The 15,467-nt window shown below is 42.1% G+C and overlaps 1 protein-coding gene across 1 annotated transcript in view; it reads right to left on the bottom strand.

Annotated features, from left to right (window-relative positions):
• LOC124110942 overlaps window positions 1-15,467 on the bottom strand; it is a 73,590-nt gene that overhangs the window by 44,510 nt on the left and 13,613 nt on the right. The window contains exon 2 of the mRNA XM_046470434.2: window positions 11,010-11,101. The gene's annotated coding sequence lies outside the window, so the exon portion shown is untranslated. The remainder of the gene's footprint in view (window positions 1-11,009; window positions 11,102-15,467) is intronic.

Raw genomic sequence — 15,467 nt, forward strand, 5'->3', positions numbered from 1 at the left:
TCATGTTCGTGGGTGAACTGCTGGTCTGACAGCATGATTTGTCTCTCATGTTCGTAGGTGTACTACTGTTCTGACAGCATGACTTGTCTCTCATGTTTGTGGGTGTACTGCTGGTCTGACAGCATGATTTGTCTCTCATGTTTGCGGGTGTACTACTGTTCTGACAGCATGACTTGTCTCTCATGTTTGTGGGTGTACTGCTGGTCTGACAGCATGATTTGTCTCTCATATTTGTAGGTGTACTATTGGTCTGACAGCATGACTTGTCTCTCATGTTTGTGGGTGTACTGCTGGTCTGACAGCATGACTTGCCTCTCATGTTTGTAGGTGTACTACTGGTCTGACAGCATGATTTGTCTCTCATGTTTGTGGGTGTACTGCTGGTCTGACAGCATGATTTGTCTCTCATGTTTGTGGGTGTACTGCTGGTCTGACAGCATGACTTGTCTCTCATGTTTGTGGGTGTACTGCTGGTCTGACAGCATGACTTGTCTCTCATGTTTGTGGGTGTACTGCTGGTCTGACAGCATGACTTGCCTCTCATGTTTGTAGGTGTACTGCTGGTCTGACAGCATGACTTGTCTCTCATGTTTGTGGGTGTACTGCTGGTCTGACAGCATGACTTGTCTCTCATGTTTGTGGGTGTACTGCTGGTCTGACAGCATGACTTGACTCTGATTTTTGTGGGTGTACTGCTGGTCTGACAGCATGATTTGTCTCTCATGTTTGTGGGTGTACTGCTGGTCTGACAGCATGATTTGTCTCTCATGTTTGTAGGTGTACTACTGTTCTGACAGCATGACTTGTCTCTCATGTTTGTGGGTGTACTGCTGGTCTGACAGCATGATTTGTCTCTCATGTTTGCGGGTGTACTGCTGGTCTGACAGCATGATTTGTCTCTCATGTTTCTCTCATGAGAACGGTAAACCTTCATTTCGGATGGTACAATTCTCACTGAATTCGCCTGGATTGACAAGTGTCCGGATTAACGAAATATGACCATGGTGTAAACATTAAGGAGAAATGTCCTTATTCAAGTATTTTGGAGGGGGATGGGGTGGGGTCACTGTTTAACCTGTAGACATTTTACGGAATGTATTCTCCATTAATACCGTTTTGCAAACATTGTTCTATACTGTTTACTGAAAGACAGTTGTAGATGGGAGCGTCATGTATGTTGACCATAGACCGACTGCAAACATAACCGCACAGTGATGCAGTGGATAGAGCGTCTACACGAAGCGCGGAAGGTCGTGGGTTCGATTCCCTTGGGCCGTCATACCCTCACATTATACTTTGTCAACCGGTCTGGTGCTCATCATAAAGGAGACGGGCCGGCACGGGTGGCCCAGTCGTCCAAGGCGCCGCGATTCGCTGTGCAGAGTTGCGTCCCTTGGGCACGCCGGAAACCTATGATTGTGGGTTCGAATCCCGGTTCGCCCCAATTATGTTTCTAGGTTTCTCAGCACCATACCCGTGCTCGTATGTTTCACCGAAGTGGTAAACGTCTGAGACCTGCATCACTTCGGGTTTTCCTCCCACATTAAGCTGACACGCCGGGATATAACTGTAATACTGTTAAAAGCGGCGTTAAACCCAACTCACTCACTTATTAAGGATACGGGCCTGCACGGGGTCTGTATAATGTGAGTCGGGTATCCATGACACTGCGACATGACATCTCAGTGGACTTACACTAAAATTCGGCATATGTCCGAACAGGTACAAGCAACCTAACACGTACACCATATATCATATAAGTGAAATATTCTTGAACGCGATGTTAAACCCCATTTCACCTCACCTCACCTAATGTATGCTGAGAAGACCATAGCCTTGCACGTACACGATCCAGCTTGCGATACTAAAGTAGGTACACACAGTGAATTGTAACCCATACCTTCGGCGTTGACCTTTTGACCAGTCTGTGAAATAAGACTTCTTATCGGAATATTATATAGCTCAGCGTTAGGTAGGCTTTAAGACATCGCCACATGACAGCACAATTACTTTAAGAGGGGGGTAACAAAGTGAGGCTTGATGAGAACTAAGAAACATGAGTCATTTCCCTCATCATTAACGATGTTATTTTATCATCATCATCATCATCATCACCATAATCATCATCGTCGTCATCATTAACATCATTGGAATATATTTACGTGACATTTTATAAGTTGTATTCCTCATCAACATTATCATGCTGTTCGAAGATTAACATCGTCTACAAGCAAAATCCCCTCGCCATAAAAGTAATGATTTGAGGGCATTTTTTCTCTGTCAATGCTCCAAATCACACTACATTTGTACTACAGCTAAGTACTTACTGCCCAAACATGTCCTTTGTGGCGATGTCATGGAGTAAATTTGTCCATGTCAAGACGGAGCCAAGTTCTTGACCACATTGTTATCCCTGACCAAATGACTTCACTTGGACCTCAAAGGTCATCTTGGCGTTACGCGGCTGGCCAGAGGGTGCAGATATTCTGGTCAAGCTGTGTGTAAACTGACCACAACACCCTCGACATTACTGGCCAAGGAGAACGGTATTGGTAAACATGTCGTCTGCTCCAACACCAGTAAACCGGACCAAGATCTGTTCAACCTTTTCACTCAGGCGAAGAAACCACTAGGTAAACATAGCTGAACCCTCCCTAGGTGACCCCAGGTCACAGGTCAGAGTTGAGAGAGGTCATCTGGTTTGGACTTCAAGATGCAAATACGACTGTTACTTTAGCAGCGGAGCCTGAGCTGAGTTTGTTGACACAAAATCACGTTTGGGGCCTGTGAGCTGTACTGCACCGCCCTTCATGTGTATAGAAAACCCCAAAATGAATAGCCTGTGTAACTACACTAGGACACGTCGGTAATAAAACACAAAACCAATGTACCCCTAAAATTCATGTTCAGGGCCATTCAAAAGACAAACTCAGCCCTTAACAAGTATGGATAGACAGTAGTCAGTGTGTTAATGAGACAACGACACAGGTCTCAGTTTCTCATCATTACCTCTCATTCCATTAAGATCAAAGACAGTGCCCCCACACAAGACGCTATCAATCACAACAGTTTTGTTGTCTATATGCCGGCGCATAGGCCAGGGCGAGCTAGGAGAGCCCAGATACTGGATATAGTATCATGGTTAAAACCGCAGCACAATAAAGCACAGTTTAAAAGATAGGATAAATCCAGCACAATCAGAAGTCTGTCTGGCAGGAGAGTTACATACAACAGATACCCCTCTGCCCAAAAGTTTCATGTCATTGGTACACACTTATTAACGACATAAGACCTTTTGTATTATTCTGTATTTATTACACGACTTATTTGTTGACGTGTGTTACCTGCATATCATAATAAGTTATCAGGGCAATATGATATGTCACAGTGAAACCCCGTTAATCCGGAAGCTATTGTTCTCACTGAAATACTCCGGATGAACATGTTCAGGTTTACCGGGTCATTATTACAGAGCAATGAGCATTTGTATAGACGTAATCAGTCCAAGCAGTAATCTTTCTGAATGTCCGGATTAACGGGTTCACACTGTAAAGAATCTATCGCAATAAAAATGAAGAATTATAACATTTAATTTACTTCGTCTTTATACTTCAATCGCAAACAGGATCAACAATTTTACGGCACTTTTAATGTATAGCTCTTGTTTGAAGGTGAAAGTACCGAAACGAATAATTTGTTTCACAAATTACGGCCCTAAAGACTTTTAGAGAAAGATTAAACGATCTTCTCACAGCAACTGTTAATATTCATCTAATGATCTTATATCAATTATTAGAGGTTATTTTCACTTTTTAAAAAGTCTTAGTTGAAAGCCAGAATTTAACCCATTTGGGAAGGCAATCTGTTCAGAAAATGAGATAAGCCAAATAATAAATTCATAAATATCAAAAAGAGGAGGCGATTCAAGCGAACAAATTATCAATTTGTTGGGGGCGTAACGATGCCATTTTGAAATCTAACAGGGAAATGTAATCATGATCAAACGAACGAGGTTTTAGTGATCATCATAGAATGAAATGTCACCTCTCAAATTATACATGAACACTGCAACTAGGACATAACTTTCTCGTTGACAAGGCATATATTGCTTTCTCATAAAACAAAACCATAATATACTTATCAAAAGATTAAGGATTATCCAATTATTTCATATCACTTCATTTGTGACATGACTGATTAACTACAGTTACATGAAATAATTGGATGTTCCTTAACTTTTGTTGAGTAGTATATACGTGATAGCTCATTAAGCATTTTTATTTCCTTAATACGAAACCTTCAGCAAAAGCCATGATATCAAGGCATTGCATATTGATGATTCATTCTTCCGTGTGATTAAATGCATGACTTGATGTACAATTACACGTAATCAGAACAGAAAATCGCCATTTCCTTTCACATTATTAATCCACACAGGCATTTCTTTGTGTGTTTCAAACCTGCTTATCAAATTACTACCACACTCGTACACAACTTTGTTTCCAAAATCGAGCCCTTTCAGAGGATCACGACCCTAATGGCCATGATACGTCACGTGATCAAAGTCTCGCAACGACGAGATTTCCCGATACTCAACAGCATTACAAATTATGGTTATTACCGGTGATTACCTGGCGTTCCAAGAAGACTTCAAAGATGAACACTGATAATGGTTTGCAGTGGTTGCAATTAATTATTGATAACGAAACATGCTTCGGACACTTATTACCCATAAGTCTCTGCCTTGCCACAAAATGGCGCAGGTAGCCGGAGCATTAACACACCCTGGGGGAAGTATGGTCCTTGTTTATGAGATATTCATATTTCGGCCAATCTCTAACCTGCTCAGATGACGGCAGCCATAAAAGGGTCTTTAATAATTTCCTTTGTAAATGTACATGTAGCTCGAGCAGAACGTGTATGGCATTTTATATTTATTCGCTCATGCATCAGCATTCATGAAGCATTGAGGTGTTTATTCCATAATGAGCTTCATACAATGGTTGAAATAGTCATACCACAACCATAAAACGGAAGGAAATTACATAAGGGATTGTACAATGTTCAAATGGATAGACCTGTCACAACTAAATATAGGGGAAAATAATAAGGGCTTGCTAACTTTATGCAATCATATCTCTTCATGTTTGCAGGAAATATTAAACTTCCAACGTCAGAAAATAATTAGTCTTGGTAATCCGCAGATTCCATTTGGCGTAAAAGCTAAATAGCTGTGAAAATTATATGTACTGAAAATCCGTGTCACAAAATCCGCAATCACAAAAGATCTGTCAAAATGTAACCAAAATTGATGACATTTTTACGTTACGTTCAAAAACGTGTATGAAAATATGGACATTATTCCTCGAAATTATTTTAATAACATCCATAGGAGGACGTCAACGCCATAATGATTAGAATTAATAAATGTTATACCACGGGAGTGTAATAACAGTAACGTCAGAAACCTTTGAGTCCGTCGCTCCCCTTGAGCAGTAAATGCATGGGTGGTCTCTCCTTTGAACTCCGGGTTTATTGTATAATAATTTCGGTTTCGGTCAGTATACGTGGGGCCCCAGACCACTGAGATGTTTTAGCGATAAGGATCGGTTAATATTTGTCTAGGCCGCCTGATACCAGTCCAGATTCACTGCACACCTGCTTTCACGATAGCTAGTGCCGTTTTTTTTTTTTTGCTTTTCAACTCAACTGTTCACGCCGATTGAGAAATAGGTTAATGGAATGCAACGTCTGGATCGGCCCAAAGCAAACCTCAGCCGGATATAGACAGGTAGTGGTAGGGTGATTGTGATGTGGATAGTAGAAGCAATCTCAAATTGGCTTGGTGAGGTAAAGTAAGTGAGTATGGTTTTACACCGTTTTTAGCAGTATTACGGTAATGTCACGGCGGGGGACACACTATATGGGCTTCACACATGGTACCCACATGGGGAATGGAACTCGGGTCTTCGGCTTGACGAGCGAACGCTTCAAACACGAGACTAACCAACCGCTCCAAAAGAAGTTGAAGTTGTAACAGATGTAACAGAAGTAGAAATGTTGCTGTGATTTTAGGTAAAAACTAATATATGCCGATTGTACAAATATAATATGCAGTGACCGTAGTTAATGGAAAAGCGCGCGTGCGGGGTAGGGTGATGGAGGTATTTGTTGTTGGAGGGGTGGCTTCATTCAGCATGATTGCAGCTGAAGTCAGGATTGAAACTACTAGGCTTAATATACAGTACTCATCCTGGGAATCGAACTCAGGTCATGGTTAGGTCCAACAAACGTTTACCAACTAGACTACCCTATAGGCTCCTGTGAACAATTTCGAAAAGCATCCACACTTTAGCAAGGACTGTTAGCATTACACCTTAAACACTACTACTACTACTACTACTTCTACTACTACTACAACTACTACTACCACTACTACTACAGCCACAACCACTACTTCTACTGCTACAACAACCAGTGCCACAACTACTACTACTACTGCCACTACTACTACTACTACTACTACTAATAATAATAATAATAATAATAGTTGTAATATTTTACATGCACATTCTAATTCACCTGACTTCAATGAGAAAGCCATCGCGGTGATACAGGTTTTAAATGTATCATCTACCATGTACGCACATTCCAGTAAAAGGTCTGAACTCACTTCTCATCTGAACACATATTTCTTGACAAGGGCTACGAGGAGACTACATCGACGGTGACCTCTGCCTAGATCGCCGTTAAATCCAAGTATGTTTACAATTAAGTTCATTTGTTTACGACCCCTGCCACGATGGTCCCAGCTTTACCACGAACATATGACGACACACTGTTGACGTTTGTCAGCCATTTGCTCTGAAGTCGGAAACCTCTGTGTTATAATGTGCAATAAATGTGCACAATCGCTCTCTTGGAGATGAGTGAGGCAAATATCTGGCGCCAAAGAGCCTGACTTCTTCTATCTAATAAACACACGAAACAAGGAGAGTATTCCAACCGTCTCAGAACTTGGGTAGTCAGTATTCCTAGTGCATTCATGTTTATTTCCCCATGACCCTCTAACACATCTAATCCGTCTTTATTCCTCCGCCAAATAGATAAATCCCTCCGTTATTTATCAATAGACACACTCGGTCAGATTCTTGGCCACGTGACTAAGTTTCGTATGATTCCGTAAATAATGGGAACGACCCCAGTCCCCATGGACCGAACTCTCGCAATCTCTCTATGTTCCGAGGTAGTTGCACAGAGATTTGAATCAAATCTTCAGAGCTTACGGGAAAAAGGTGCCAAATTCTTGACGGCAATTTCAGGCGGTAGGTACCGTCTGCTGCAGTTCGCAGCGCCCCCTGTCGTGACCTCCATTCATGAATCTAAGCTAGTGTGGCATTCCAAGCCGCGTTGTCGTAACATCAAGGTCAGGAAGGTCAAAGATTGCCATCGACTGCGTGACCTTGGTGTACGATTAATTAAACAGAAAAAGTTTCACGTGACCCGGTATTGAAAAAGTCATTTAAACTTGAATCGGGCAATTGTAGACATGCGACACAACGACAGTGGCGTTAGACACAGTTAAATCAACTACAGTCTTTGTAACCTCCTTTTGACAATGTAAACCTTAAAAACATTGGCTAGATTTGTGTAATTTGTAATTAAACTATTTTCACGAAGGATCCCCGCTTAAGATCAAGAAAGTTCTCAAAAATACAATCCATGAGTTTTTACAATACATAAATAAAACTAATCATGATTATTATTGTTATTTTACATATATATGCCCATAATCTGGCGCATTATACACAAAGACGCACAGGAACCACTCTGCCATCCACAAAGCAGACAGATGTAGTCACTGACCACGACTTTTACACCAAGTCTAATTATCCTTGATAACGACGCCTAGCGTGAACCTGATTACATACTGTGACATACTTATGTTTGGTGCGCTTGTCATGAAGTGCATACACTGCGTTAGCGACTAGATTCAACACCTTTCAGCCTTTTTGAGGTGAACAGAATATGGCGTCTGTCGTACATGGTGAGATGCAAGTGCAGCAGAAAGTGCAGGAAGATAGCGTCTGTCGTACATGGTGAGATGCAAGTACAGCAGAAAGTAGAGGAAGATGGCGTCTGTCGACGTCGTACATGGTGAGATGCAAGTGCAGCAGAAAGTGGAGGAAGATGGCGTCTGTCGTACATTGGAACCAACACGTACCGTTGTTAACGTCTTTTGGCATGATGCGCCCGGGGATCGAACCACCGACCTTCCGCTCCCCGGGCAGACGCCCTATGCACTACACCAAGGAGGAGACCCCCAAACGTCAGAAACATCGGAGAGGACAATTTCAGATGAAATTAGGCAAACGACAGTTTGGTTTTCACTATGACCGTTCGCGTGACTATTTATTCATATTCATAATTAGTACAGCAATGCATGCGTTACATAAGCACAGACTCACGAAGCTGTATGAGACCGTGACCTCTGAGAACAAAATAGTATCCAGAGGCCCAGGTATTGTATATAGTATTACATGTTTTACCTTGCCATACTCAGCGAACGGTCCTCTGGAAGCGTAACATCTGCATACACACTTCTAGTGCACGCTTACTCGCAGGCCGTTCAACCAAGCTTCTTTTAAAAGCTATTTTTTATCTCTTTGTGGAGAAATTTTCTTCAACTAAATTAACTTTAAAAAGCGTCTGCTTTTATATACCCATTTTCCCACTCGCGGGTCACATCCTCGAGTATTTTTCTCAAATTCCTTACCAACCAAATTACATGTAATTACAACGCCAGTGTTTTCACAAGAGCGTCTGATTCACTGTACTGACTTACAGTGTTTACATAATCAGGCTTCAAGTTGGGTTGGTACTAAAAGTTGTAGTAAAATAAACCTAATCACCCGGAACACGGAATATTTATGTCTTGACTCCTGTTTCATTTGTGAGTCACACCACCATTGTTTTATGCAACCGCGTTCTTCACGTACGGCCTAATTTAAACCTGTTTACGTTTCGTGATCTGAGCACCTTGAGCTATTTCAAGCAAAGGTCGTGTAAAAACATATCATTTGTTAACACACTGAAGACCAAAATATTTACTTTGGACGAAACGAAGTAACGTGCACAGAATAACGTAGTGAAAAGTAAATCAGGTAATAGACGGGAAACAAAAAATGGCGAAATTGTAGAATGAGGTGTGAGAGTTCTTTTCATACATGCACAGAGGAGATACCCAAGGTTGAGACGATTCCTAGAACGTCAACAAGAATGTTTAATCTGACAACAGAAGCAATTAAAAGTAAAAGGAAAGGTTTATCCTTATTTTTCGCGTTCAAACACTGCTGGCGTGAAGGTACATGTTCTCAATGGACTGGTTCCCCTTCACATCCTTATATGGAGCATTCGTGGATTCTGTGGTTAGCTAAAGGATCTTAACATTTATGGACATAGTTTATATTACATAATATCAGCTGATGGAAGCAGAGGAAAGTTCAAAGGGACGTATTTAACGTCTACCACTTTGATGAAACCTATGATGTTTGTTGTTTGTTGTTTAACGCCGCAATAAGCAGTATTCCAGCTCTCTGACGACGGTCTGTTAATAATCGAGCCTGGACCAGACAATCCAGTGATTGATAACATGAGCATTGATCCACGCAATTGGGATACGATGACATACACCAACCAAGTCTTTGAGCCCGACGACCCGATCCCGTTAGTCGCCTCTTACGACAAGCATAGTCGCCTTTCACGGCAAGCATGGGTTGCTAAAGACCTATTCAAACCCCGATCTCCAGGCCACAGGAACGAAACCTATGAGCACGGGTACACGGTACTGATAGGGGTAATAATGGGATTTGAACAAACTCGCAGCGGATCGCAGTAGCCAGGACAGGTAACAAATGGTTCTAAGGTATCAAAAGCGTTGGAGATTAACAAATCAAAATACGGGTGTCGAACCACTGTTCGGTGGATCCAGGCATCCACCACAGTAGAATATGACAAGACTGAACCAACCATACCCACTGTACCTTTTGGGGCTCCAAGATTTTACATTATCCCGTATATCTGAACTGCTGTTTAATTTGCTGTCCCCCTCCCTGACGTACCAGAATTTACCAGTCATTATACAACATGAGTAATGTGCATATGGCGTGTTCCACATGGTTCCCGTAATGACTGTCTGGGGTTCTGTTTGGCTAAAGGTTACAGACAGTGCGCAGACAAATACAGGATGAAAGTATTGGGTGGAACGGAATTAAACATTTTAATGTACCAATGACATCGTTATTAATTTGAGGGGCAGTCGGGTAGCCTAGTTGTTAAAGCGGTCGCTCGTCACGCCGAAGAACCGGGTTCGATTCCCGACATGGGTACAATGTGTGAAGCCCATTTCTGGTGTTCCCCGCCGTGATATTGCTGGAATATCACTAAAAGCGGCGTAAAAGCATACTCACTCACTCATGTTATTAATTTGAATGAACAGGTGTACATGTTATTTTAATGATACACAATCTTACACAGCTGGTAGAATTCCGCGGACATTTCGGGTTAGAATTGATGAACAAAACAACTGTAAGAGGCGACTTAATGGATCTCAGAGAGAGAGAGAGAGAGAGAGGTTCTTGGGATTTGTTAGTTTCATTTCTGTTTTTATTACTAGAATTACAGTTGATGTATATTGTGAGCGAGAGAGCATGCCGCAGTTTAACATGGGTAGCCATCTCAGACACAGAATACTGACTCCAAGTCGAACAAGCTTTTGTTTTATCCCCTTAATGACGAGCACCAGCACAAGGCAGGCAGGCAAACTACAAGTACCATTATTAACGTCTTTTGGCATGACGCTGCAGGGGATCGAACCACCGACTTTCCGCTCTCCGGGCAGACGCTCTATGCACTACACCAAGGGGGCGACTCCCAAACATCAGAAGTATGCGGAGAGGACAATTTCAGATGAAAACGAGAGAGAGAGAGCTTATATATCTCTGACTTACCTGCAGTCTGGTTTATCCTGGACGAGTCTTCAAAGATACGTCTGCCTCGTCAGTTTCCCTCCACAGAGTCCCCGTTTCATATATTCCATTTCCTAAAACAAACAGCCTCACACTATACTTCAGGGTTTCATAGGCTTTCCTGGAAGATGCAGAAATGCTGACCAAACAAAAATATTCATCTCATTAATAGGTCCAAGACGCCGACGTGTGATTCTAACGGGTGGCAAGCAAACAACAAGCGAGCAGACGATAACTCCAATTGTCGTCTGCTCTGGGTAAATCACACATTCACCACTTCAGACACTCTAACCGATATGTAAATATTTTCATACGAATGCGCAATAGAATGCGCCAATTAAGACTTCAATAGCTTCTTTAGTTGCAACGTTTCGTGCAAGGTGTAATTTTGTGGTCCCGTGGATCAGCGATAATGTACGGTATTTTACGACATTGAAACATGAAGGCTGGAATGCGACGTAGAATAGTGTAAGTGCATCTGCTACGTGTTAGAACACTTGTAGTGAGCGAAAAAGGCGTATTTCTGTTAAACTGTTCATACTTTCTTATTACATGAATGGATAATCGCAGAAATAACAGATTTTCTACTCCCGGAATTCACCACGACAGTCAGTTCCTACGGATAACTACACTGAGATAACCATTATGCTTGTTTGTTGTTTAACGCCGCAATCTATATTCCAGCACAATTTTTCGGTATTCGAGTTTGGACCAGACAATCCAGTGGTTGATGTCATGAACATCAAGCTCCGCAACTGTGACATGTTGACATGCAATCAACCAAGTCGCCAAGCCTTATCACCCGATGTCTTTTACGACCAGCAAGGTTTGCCAGGGACCTATATTTCTATCAGGAATCCCAACGGCGGATAATCATATTATGGATTAAGAATCTAGAACTACGTGTAAAAGAAAAATAGGCCAGAATGTACAATTAGAAACGTCAACTATATTAACTCAGTCTGGAACTGCACATATTTCCATCGAACAAAGGGTAGCAGAATGGATATGTGCGTCGAACTAAAGAATAATAAATATCAAGGGATGGCAATACTGTCGAACCGATGTATAACGAGTTTCGAATCACTGAAAGGATGTCACTGTGACCCGTGAAGATCTAGAAGAATAGGTCTTCAGCAACCCATGCTTGCCGTAAGAGGCGACTATGCTTGTGGTAAAAGGCGACTAACGGGATCGGGTTGTCAGGCTCGCTGACTTGGTTGATGTATGTCATCGTATCCCAATTGAGTGGATCGATGCTTATTATGTCAATCACTGGATTGTCTTGTGCAGACTCGATTATTTACAGACCGCCGTCATATAGCTGGAATATAAATGAGTGCGGCGTTAAACAACAAACACACATATAAGGTATCGACACGCTCATTGCCTCGGAGCTGCCATCCTTCGTGTTAACCAGAGGGAACGCTCTGCAATTTAGCACACACAAACACTTATTTAATCGTAATGCGCTTCCATCATCGGACCCTAACTAACGGAGACACTTACATGGAGCATTTTCCAGTCTAAAACAATCAAACCATACACGGGATGACTTGGACGACCCATACTCGTGCCCAATCAGTGTTGTGGAGTCATTTAATGAAATAATTAGGGCAGTCCGTGTGTCGGAGTGGTGGCAGTTGGTGACAGCAGAAGGAGGGGGGCGCATGCTGAATCACTGATTGTGTGAATTACACAAGTCTGACTGACTCCGCGAGACATGCTGCGTGAAGATCATCTCTGAATCAGATGTCTCAGTAACATGTTGATGACATGGAAGTGTTTGGAAGGATACAGAGCTCTGATTTCCTCGTTTTGGTCCAGCTTGGTGGACATACCTCATCACAGCATGGACCGCCTCCGTGGTCTAGTGGTAGAGCGTCCGCCCGAAGAGCGGAAGCTCCGGGGTTCGACCCCGGCCGCATCATACAAAAAAACGTTAAAAGATGGTACTTGTTGTTACCCTGTCTGGCGCTCGGCATTAAGGGGCTAAAACAAGGGCTGGTCGGCTCGGATTCAGTATTCTGTGTCTGAGTGGGGTATTCATGTTAAACTGCGACATGGTATCTCAGTGTGCTAGCACTATAAAATCGGCATCAGTCCGGACTAGTACAAGCAGCCACATACACACGTGCATGCACGCTGCTATATAAGTGCAATAATCTTGGACGCAACGTTAAACCCCATTTCACCTCATCACCGTATTCTAGTCTTCTTTGGGAGACAGTACAATTCAGGGGACAAACGGATTCGTGATCGTCATGACACGTCGGAAACCACCCTGAAAGTATGCGTTTCCGGTAATCAAGAGGAGAAAATATGAACACTAAGCCGTGGACATATTCCCCATGAGCCTGATGGTCATCTCCGTAAGGGTAATTGGTTCCGTCTGGTAAATTAAATCTGGAGTTATTATTTCGTCTATGAATGGAGATTGTCCGGATATTAACGGGAGAGTTATCTCTCCTTGCCTATTGGTCTCGGCTAAATAAATAAAACACTGATAAATATTGCACTTGAGAAATTAATTCTATATTGATTCGATAAGGAAGAATGTGTAAATACGTATTATAACAGAATGTCCGTAACATCAAAGAAAAGAAAAAATATAAACTGCCGGGTTTTTTTTCCATTAAGCAGAATTTATAAGGGATGTATTACAACAAGATGGCGACTGATAGTTAATGGATCCATTGAATCTCAATAGAGTCTGGCAAGAATGAGCGAAGAGAAATTGATGAGAGAAAAGTAAACTGAAATAAAAGCACGTCAATATCTTGTCAAACGAGCGTTTGAGGATGCCGGGCGCCATTACAAAATAATAACACTTTTCGACGGACAAATGGACCAATTTTCTACCAGAGGACTAAAAGGATGTTCTACTCCTCAGACGCATCAGACCACGGCCCCTAAGCAAGGGCCCATCTCTTACACATCAAAGCTATACACGATATTAATCCGGGGAAATCATTAGCGAATAAAATCCGAGATTGTTTGTATCAAATTGGATCAGAGAATGCTTTGATTAACGCCTAAGGGGTGGGGTGTGGGGGTGGGGGTTCTGCGGTGCGCGTTAAATGGGGAAAAGGAATCACTTATCTGATCGGTAATAATCATGACTAATTATCTAAAGGAATCATGTTCTTCAATTAAATTCATCATTTTAATTATTTATTTTATGCAATTTAATCATGTACATGTATGTATATGTGCATTTATATGCGCCACCGTACTCAACAGTATAGCGTTGGATATGATCAATGATCAATGCATATTACTCGTATAAGGTTTAGGAAGAATTTCAAGCTTTTAGTTGAATATTCGTCTCATGTCTTTCTTATTAATGTCGTATTAATTTACGCGTTTGGATTTGCATTCTTGTTCATTGTCGATTTGTGAGCAATTATTATAAGTAGTATAAGTATAACCAAATCAAAGAATGCGGTTGCCTTCAATCTGAACCTCAGGCGAATATACATGTATGGTATCGTTTCAAGCAGAGACAACTTACAGATGCTCATTGTGAATTACTTTTGATCACTGCTGCACAGAACGCTAGAATAAACTACATCATGAGGTGGGTTAGTCAGCTTGATGTGAGATGAAATTAAAACTATTTCTTACTGACTTTGATCGACGAAGTTTCGAAGTTGAGTGAAAGTGGAAAGCACTTGTTTGGTGCTTACAAATACATTATAAATGGGACGAAGTTGGGATTCGAACCCACGTGCCGCGGATCCTTGCAGTGGTTCAACTACGAATTTCAAAGATGTTGTTGGGTGAAGAATTAAATATTCTAGAAAACAGAAAATGTGCTTTTGCAGCAATAAAACTGCTTTTTAACACAAAGGGCAAATTGACATAAATAGAGTGCAGTGGTGACCACTTGTAACGGACGCAACGCACATTAAGCTGCAGAGTCCAGACCACTGGGTCTCTCTTAAATACTTATAATATTCTCAACCTCAATCCTCATATCACCACCATGCTTTAGGGCTTCAACGCCTTCCTTGAATGAAACACGTCATCACAATGTTCCTTCATGCCGCAAAACAAAACGGAAGAGATGAAATATGTACTGGCATGTCAGATCACTATATCATAGAAATTCAATATGGCCAGCAATAAAAATCTGTCCATTGTAGAATCTGCCCAGGGTGTGACACAGGTCAAGCGCCCCTTTGAGACGCTTTGTCCATTAAGCCTATCGATCCGGACACTGCCCACTATTCATGTGTCCGGCTGCTGGTCAGTCGCGTGCAATCCATCAACAACTGGTGCTGGCATGTCCGGCACACACTGTCAAGCCAATGTAGGAAGTCGGAGCGTGGAGGCCATTGTCACAGACACGGCGGACCATGGTATTTCGGGGGGACGCTGACTATGTGAGACGAAGGCAGATGATTGTTGCTTCTGGAAGCGCCTGGAATTCTCATA

This window comes from Haliotis rufescens, unplaced genomic scaffold (genome assembly GCF_023055435.1).
Source record: "Haliotis rufescens isolate VD_foot unplaced genomic scaffold, xgHalRufe1.0.p SCAF_1, whole genome shotgun sequence".
In the NCBI taxonomy this organism is placed as follows: Eukaryota; Metazoa; Mollusca; class Gastropoda; order Lepetellida; family Haliotidae; genus Haliotis; species Haliotis rufescens.